Source organism: Phalaenopsis equestris, unplaced genomic scaffold, assembly GCF_001263595.1.
Source record: "Phalaenopsis equestris unplaced genomic scaffold, ASM126359v1 Scaffold000592, whole genome shotgun sequence".
NCBI lineage: Eukaryota > Viridiplantae > Streptophyta > Magnoliopsida > Asparagales > Orchidaceae > Phalaenopsis > Phalaenopsis equestris.
The window spans coordinates 73,481-82,117 of record NW_018165032.1 but is presented as its reverse complement, the minus strand read 5'-3'; positions in this window follow the sequence as shown (position 1 = coordinate 82,117).

Here is an 8,637-nt window from a genome sequence, read left to right as displayed (position 1 = left end):
CCAAATTTCACCAAAATTCCAAAATACCCCCAAAATTACCAAAAATTACCAAAATGCCCCTCATGACCCAAAATTTTCAAAAATTCCAAAATCATCCCAAATATTCCCATCATCCCAAATATCATCCCAAATATTCCCAATTTCAACTTTGAACCATCACATTGACCCAATTTGACCCATTTTGACTAAAAGCCTCGAATTGCCCTTAAAGGCCTAATTTCCCCAAATTAGCCTTAATATTGGCCCAATTGACCCAAATATTGCCCAATTTCAATTCCAAATCAAAATTCAACATCCCTAATGCCAATTGAAACCAAGTAAAAGCCCAATTTAATCTAATTGCAAGCCTAATTTTACCTAAGTAAAAAATCCCCAATTTTGACCCTATGTCCAAATCCCCTATTGGCCTTTTCAATTCAATTTAAAATCAAATTAAACATCGGGTTAGCCCAAGCTTTTCCAATTCAACCCAAACTCAAGCCCACCATACCATTTCCAAAAGCCCATCAAAACTAAGCCCAATTTTCAATTCATTGAAATTAAAGGTCCACATGACAAAATCATTTCATCATCCAATTAAATCAAACCATACACCATGATATTTGTAAATTTTGTCCCTTCCACATTTGGAATCATGACAACGCCATTTAAAAATTATTCAAAATTCTAAAAATCATTTTCATGCAAAATCACTAAGCCAAAAGGAATCCATGAAGCCATCCCCAAGCATAGGTGAGCTATGTGAGTCTTGCCACCTCACCAAGTTATTAATGGTAAGAGGACAAGCTACTTTCAAGCTCCCTTAAGATTCTCTTTAACCACTCTCATGAATCACTTAAACCCATGTTTAGCTAAATCCAATGGATGGAGACTTCTCCACACCACCTCAGCTGATCCACCTGACCTTGGTCAGCCATGGGGAGCCACCCAAGCCCATTCCAATAGGGCTAGACCCATGGTTGACCCAACATAGCCCAAAGCCCTTTCTACTTCAATTAATCATCCTTACCCATGCACAAACCCAATTAGCTGCACATTTTCCCACCACTGATCATCCTCAGTGGGATGGTGACATGAGCCTGACTGGCCGGCCATCTTGGTGGCCGGCCACCTTGGCTGTTGGAAAACACCATGGACAAGAGAGCTCATATGGTCAAAACCCAAAATTGAACACATCCAAGTGGCACCAACCCAAATGGGCATTGGAGCCTTTCTGCCCTCCACCTAGACAACATCCCAGCCACCTCAGCTTGGCCTAAGAGCCTCCATGGTCCCTCCTATTTAAACTCACCCTCCACGACCAGAAGGGGAGATGTTGAAATTCCTTGGGGAGGCTTTACTAAATTGTCCCCAGAGCTTCTTCAAGACCTCTTAATTTCAATCCAACCATCCTCCAACCCTCTTCCCCACTAACCAGAGCCAATTTCTCAACCCTAATTTGAGTCCAAAATAGGACATTCTTCAAAACTCTACCAAATTCAAATTAATTGCACCCACACCATCCCCTGTGTGAGAGAAGAAGATCCACCATAAAAGCCCCATCACTAGACCACCCTAACATAGACTTTGATCAACACCCAAAATCGGCCTTAGTTGAAATCGTACCTAGGCAATTCACCACAGCCCAAGGCTTCATCTAGGAGCTCTCTAGACTCAACTCAAGCTTTTAGAAGCACCCAATCGAGGTCATACCTCTTGAGAAAAAGGTATTGAATCTCCTCTTAAACTGAGCTTCAATTAGTTCTCCATGCTCATAGACTCAATTTAGGGAATCAATTTAAAACTTGATTAACCATATGGATGTGTTTGTCTCGTCGAGACAAGTCGATAAGAAGAAACCCGAAGTGATTTGATTGAGTATCGAGCGAGATCATAAAGTTTTAATGTGAACGGCTCTTGGGTTAGGTCAGTTGGGGACGATGACCCGCAACCATTGGATCACACGTGTATCACAAGGACGGTCAGGATTGCATCGAATGGGACCTCAGTTCATAAAGTGCGGGCTGACTCAGACGGCGGCGCCGAACCAGAGATGTCGCGTGGAGCTTCGGAGACGCCAAGGATGATGTTGTGTCGCGCTAGATAAGTAGAAAAATAGGGCTTTCTTTATTTATTTAATTTCAAGATCTTTAAAAATCCTTATCTTGGTGTAAAAAAATCATAAAAATAAAATAAAAATACTCTCTTACTCAGTGAACAGAGGAGAATATTGTGGAAATGGTTTCATGTTTGTTTGATGCATGCGTGATTTTTAATAAATTAAATAGTGGATTCTTATTTGGATTATACATTTGCATTGACATTTCACCATGACAAGATTTTTGGGGCTCTGGTTCTCTCTGCCATGAGGGATTTTTTTTTTTATTTTTCCAAGGTCAGGGGAGATCCCTAGGCAGAGATCTCTAATTTTCAAGTTGATGGTTCCTGTTTTGATGAAATAATTATAATAATTAAAATATTCATTAGAAAAATACAAAACTTGTTTTGGTAGGTTCAATGTGGTTACAGAACCCTAGGAAAAATATAAACTTGGTTTAACCCATTAAAAAAGATTCTAATTATCACCAACCCCTAAAAATGAAATAAATTTAAATTGGAATAATTATAAATGTAAGTGGCATAAAATCATTCTACACTGTGACTTAATATAAGAGGAGGTTCCCATAAAAATTTTAAGTTAATTGAAATTAATTTGACCACTAAAATAGATTAATTAAGTGAAATGATATTTTTGACACTTAAATAATTATGACAATTAAAATACAACTCAAAAAATCACCAAATTGGTTTTGGGAGCTACTTATGACAAGAGAAACCTAAAAAAAATAAAATTAGAATTAAAATAAAAACTTCATTTGTAAGTTATTTTTAAGCATTTAAATAGTTAAAAATTAATTAAAAATTTATAAAAATTGTAAAATTGTAAAAACATACTAAAATGTCATATTTGGCTTCCTGGTTACTTGGGACCAATTAAAATACTTTTTTCTAATTTTCTAAGTCAATATATTAATTTTTAAAGGCTTAAAATGAATTTCTTTAATTTCCCACTAAAATAATTCTAATAATTAAAATATAAATCACAAAAATATGAAATTTATTTCTCTGGGTTTTCTGACCTTGGAGAGATTTAAGAAAAATATAAAATTTAATTTTTCGTTTAAATAATATTTTATTTTTAATTAATACTCAAAATAAACAAATAATTCTAATAATTAAATTAAACCTCTAAAAATCATGAAAAATTGGTTCATGTGGTCCTCTGACCTATATGAATCTCTAGTAATTTTCTTAATAATATAATCTTTGTTTTGTTTGAGTTATTAAATTTTCATTAAAAATCCCTATTTTTGCATTAAAATAACCATAAAATTAAATAAATTCAGAAAAAATCACATTTCATCATGTGATGTTTTATTTATCCCATGATTAGGGTAACATAAAATCCTAAAGTCATTTAAGTTTGATTTAATGAGTTATGAGGTGTTAAGGCCTTAAGGGCAAAAGAGTAATTTTGGAATTTAAGCCTTAATTAATATTTAGGCTAATCAAAGGGTAAATGGGTAATGAATGAGCTTAATTGACATGTCTTGATGATTGAACTATGAAAGGGATAAATGTTAGCAACCAATCTCACTTTGGTCTCATTAAAGATAAATTCGTAATTTTTCAAATTGATGAAATTTGGAAGAATAATTAAATGAGAAGATATTAAGGTGAAGGGTTTGAATTTGGAAGATCATAACCCAATCATTCAAAACCCTAATTAATAAATTTAAAATAATTTATGATTCTTGATAAGGATTAAAAGCATAAATATTTAAATTTTTTTAGAAATTAAAAATCCACCCATTCAAGTTTTAAGGGCTTAGTGGTGAATTAGGCTTAATCAAAATCTTATCTAATGAGGTTTAGAAAATGACATATAATAAATTTTAAACCTTAAAAAAAAACACAACAAGCTCATCTTTAAAAATGAAACCGGCTGAGTCCCTTAATTAAGCCAAATTGCCCCTAAGAGTCTTTACCCATATAATTTATAAGTGAAACATTAAGTGATAATTACACCACTCAAAGGGATACTCAAAACATCAAAGTTCATCAAGCATAAGGGTATAAATGGGATGAACTACATAGCAAACATAATAAGACCAAAATGAACTCGAGATGATTCAAGGGATTGTGAAATGTTTAAGCTATTTTCTAGGACTTTTTCATGATCCTTTGGGAATCTCAGAGGACGCTTTATGATTTGTTTAATGGAATCATCCCTAGAGATGAACAAATTGGACCCACCAGACCTTCCAGGTGGAGGAACAGGAAGAATCAACATGTACGCTTTTAAGTTATTGCATTACAATTTACTTTTATTTATTTATTTCTTGCCCATAAACTTGCATGTTAAACAACAAAGTCACCCTGCATGTCAAAACTAAGACTTTTAGGATAGCTATAGAACTGGAACCAAAACCAAAATTAAAAAAAAAATTAAAACAAGATAAAATTCATCACCATAACAGTCAAAATATAAGACAACTCAAAATTTAATCACAAATAAAACAAAACAAAAATTGCAACTAAATTAAAACGTCTCTATCAGATGATCTGGAATCCCTCGAAGGAGGTAACCTACGGTTACTAACGAAATTTCCCACGGTCTAAATAAAAGTATGGAACTCATTAAGTTGAGTTTAGTAAATTCATTTGGACTAAGTGAATCCGAAGAAAAATAGTGGTGTCGGAACGAGGGAACCGTGGAATCCTAAACGATGTCGCTTTAATCAATTCTAACATCCCCCATAATATTTAAATAATCATGACCTTAGAAAACATTTGATTTGACATCAATACTCGACACATTAGAAAACTTAAACTTGCTTCCTCGAGGAGCTTGGAGCTAGCATTGTAGGCAACATGACCATCTTTAAAAGCAAAACAAGTCTACACTAGCTAAACCATTCCTTATAATTAAACAACTGAGCCATAGGATTTTTTTGTTGTCCACCTAGTGCAACATAAATTCTCAACTTATCTTTAGGTCTTTGTATGACTCTGCTATACAATAGAAGCCCTAACTTGTTTTTGGACTATGAGGTTGTCGTTCGTCACGACCTAAATTCTCACATCTTCCAGGCTCTTTGTGTGATCGTTGCACATGAAAGTAAGCCCTAATTAATAAAATTGGCATGTTGAAATATTTAAATATTTCTCCTCTAAATTAAAACCAAACTATATGATAGATTGAGAAACCACCGAGATTCTCCTCAAGATCTATGACATCCCCTAGTTCTTCTTCCCTTGGATTCTAAAAATAAAATGTTCCAATTTTGAGCTATTCTCATTTCACACATCTTTATCTGATATCTTTGAAAAGTCTTATCCTTTGAAATTCATGAAGATAATATCTCCTGATTTTTATCGAGAGTTTTCTTATGTGACTTCGGGTGTAATTAATTATAAGGGCTTGCCTTTATATGAAACATTCAAGAACTCAGCTTAATATAAATCATATTTAATTTTTCATATTAAATAGGAAAACTTGTCGGCTTATAATAAAATAGTTTCGCAGATCAAACGAATGTTATACATTTCTTAGTTTATTTGATTGAGTCTCATTATCAACTCATGTGTTTATCTGTCGGAATAGATACATAGCTTAAGGTGTGGTGCACTTTCATCTAAACTTTGAAAGATATGAGATCGGTTTGATTTCATATTTTTCTAAAATTATATGCAACTGAGTCATTCCTTAGAATTAAACAACTGAGCCATAGGATTTTGTTGTTGTCCACCTAGTGTAACATAAATCATCAACTTATCTTTAGGTCTTTGTATGACTCTGCTATATAATAGAAGCCCTAACTTGTTTTTGGACTACATGACCATCTTCAAAAGCAACTGAGTCATTCCTTAGAATTAAACAACTGAGCCATAGGATTTTGTTGTTGTCCACCTAGTGTAACATAAATCATCAACTTATCTTTAGGTCTTTGTATGACTCTGCTATATAATAGAAGCCCTAACTTGTTTTTGGACTACATGACCATCTTCAAAAGCAACTGAGTCATTCTTTAGAATTAAACAACTGAGCCATAGGATTTTGTTGTTGTCCACCTAGTGCAACATAAATCCTCAACTTATCTTTAGGTCTTTGTATGGCTCTACTATACAATAGAAGCTCTAACTTGTTTTTGAACTCTGAGGTTGTCGTTCGTCACGATATATTTATATATATATATATATATATACATATATAGAAGCGGACAACGAGATTTCAATTCTGGTGCCCGACAGCTTCCACAGGACCCCTCTAAAAATTGTGCCGACAAAGTCTCACTATGTGGGGATCTAACTACCTTACAAGATTGTATGACTTTCTTTATATTTTGCACATCTTTTTGAATGAAATTGCACTTTAGAGAAAGGTATTTGTATATTTTTTCGTGGAGATATAACAAGTATTAGAAGTGAAACAAAGTAGAAGAAACACAAAATGATAAGAATAAAATTAGAAGAAAAAGCAGTTTGTGAAGGCTGGGGCCATGGCGCCTAGGCCCCAGCCAAGTCTGGAACCCGAGAGCTTGGAGTCAGGGCGCCAGACACTGGGCGTCATGGCTTCAATTCTAAAGGCCAAGGCCATGACACCATATCAGTATGGCGCCTAGGCGCCAGTCTAGTAAAATTTAACCCGAAAGGTTGGCGCTTAGGCACCAACCACTTGGCTCCATGGCCACGTCCTAAAGGTCAGGGCCATGACACCAGATTAGAGCGGCGCCTAGGTGCCAATACTAAATTCTGGAAAGTTTTGAGACGATTCAAAGAAGTTCAACAATGATTTTAAGGTGATTTTAGAGTTGTTTGGAAGGAAATTAAGAGGAGAAGAAGGATAACTATAGAGGGGAGCAAGAGTCGAAGGTGTGTGTCAGAGAGTTTTGGATGGATTTTTTCTCCTGTGTCTGTAGTTTTATAGGCTTATTCTAAGCAAATCTTGGTGTGTGTGTGTGTTGTGATTTGTGAGTGTTGTTAGTTATGTAAGGAGTTGTAGAAGAAGAGCAAGGGCTTGGGTGGAGCATCATCAAGGCAAATAGAGGCAGAAATATAAATATATTTGTGATTTAGAATTGTGGTTTTCTGAAACACGCTTGTATTTTGAACCTCTTTGTTTCAATGCAAAACTTTTAAAAAAAATTAGAAATATGTTTAGTAAGTAAAATTGGGTTCGAAGCAGAATTGGTTACAAGCAATGGGTTACACACGAAGATTTCTATTCAACATTGTCACATTAAATATGTTTTCTAGAAGAGGGATAAAATGGAACACATGGTCAAAGTTGATATAATTTATCGATTTTTGAAAGCAAATAAACTAGCCTAGTTCTTAAGACCCTAGGAAATGGTTAAAAGATGGTAAAAAATCTTAGCAAATGACTATAGGATATGACACTTAGAAAAAAATCTATGGGGATAGAAGTTAGTTGGCTCAAGACAAGCCCAATCGACCCTTTAAACCTATAAAAAATTCATGTATTAGCTAATTGAAGTCTTAAAGGAAGCTAAAAAAGCATGTTTTTTTATGGACTAGAAGTTTGGTCTTAGTGTTAGGTTTTAAACACACTCGGGAGTTGAGTTGAATCAAAGGAAGTGAAAGTATTAGAAATCATGCCAAATAGGTTAGCTCAACTTTAAACAAGGAATCAGGGAGCCTCAGGTGTGAATCCAAATTTGGAGATCTATTAGTGTGAGAAAAAATATTAATAATAGTCATTCAAGACACTTTCGAGATGATTGCATATCAAATGTTTTAGAAGGCGATCAAGCATCTTTGTGTTTTGAAAATTTATCTCTCTATTGACTTTGAATGTTTTTTACATACATTTTTAAATAAGAGGTACATTTAAGTTTTAAATAAAATTTTCGATATAATTTTTCAATAAAATAACAGCGGAGATATTTGACCATTTTTATATCATATAAGACATATTGTTAAAATTTTCTTACATTTTCTCCCTACACAAAAACACACACACACACTGATATATATATATATATTTATTTATTTATATATAATATTTCTAATTTAATAATATATTATAAGTGAAAATATATTATATTTCTAATTTTTTTCTGAAAATAAATTTATCCATTAAATTCGGGATAAATAAAATATAGAACTATTTAATTAACTATGAAATTGATCTTTTTTTTTCCATAGAGTATATGCCCAATATTATATTACTAGTTTGTGTAGAAATAGAAAAAATGATTATTAAAAAAGGAACATTAAATAAAATAAAATAAAAAAATGCTGACACAAAATAATATTGATGCACAACATGAACATAAAAGCCAATAAGTTGATAAAATTTCACTCTGCTTGTTGTGAAATAAATAATATAATCTATTTATTGACATTTACTTTTTTTTATTTTTGTTAAGCAAGTTTATTTTAAGTGATGTGTAAATGGAGGGCACATTGTCCATGATTTATTTGTGAAAGATAATTGGAGATTATGATTTTATTTTTTTTATTATTATTTTTTCATACTTATTTAAAAGCTAACATAATTTATTATAAATTTATAGATATAGTAAAATATTAAATGTTAGAAAAGTTCATTAGGGGCTATGTCAAGTACAT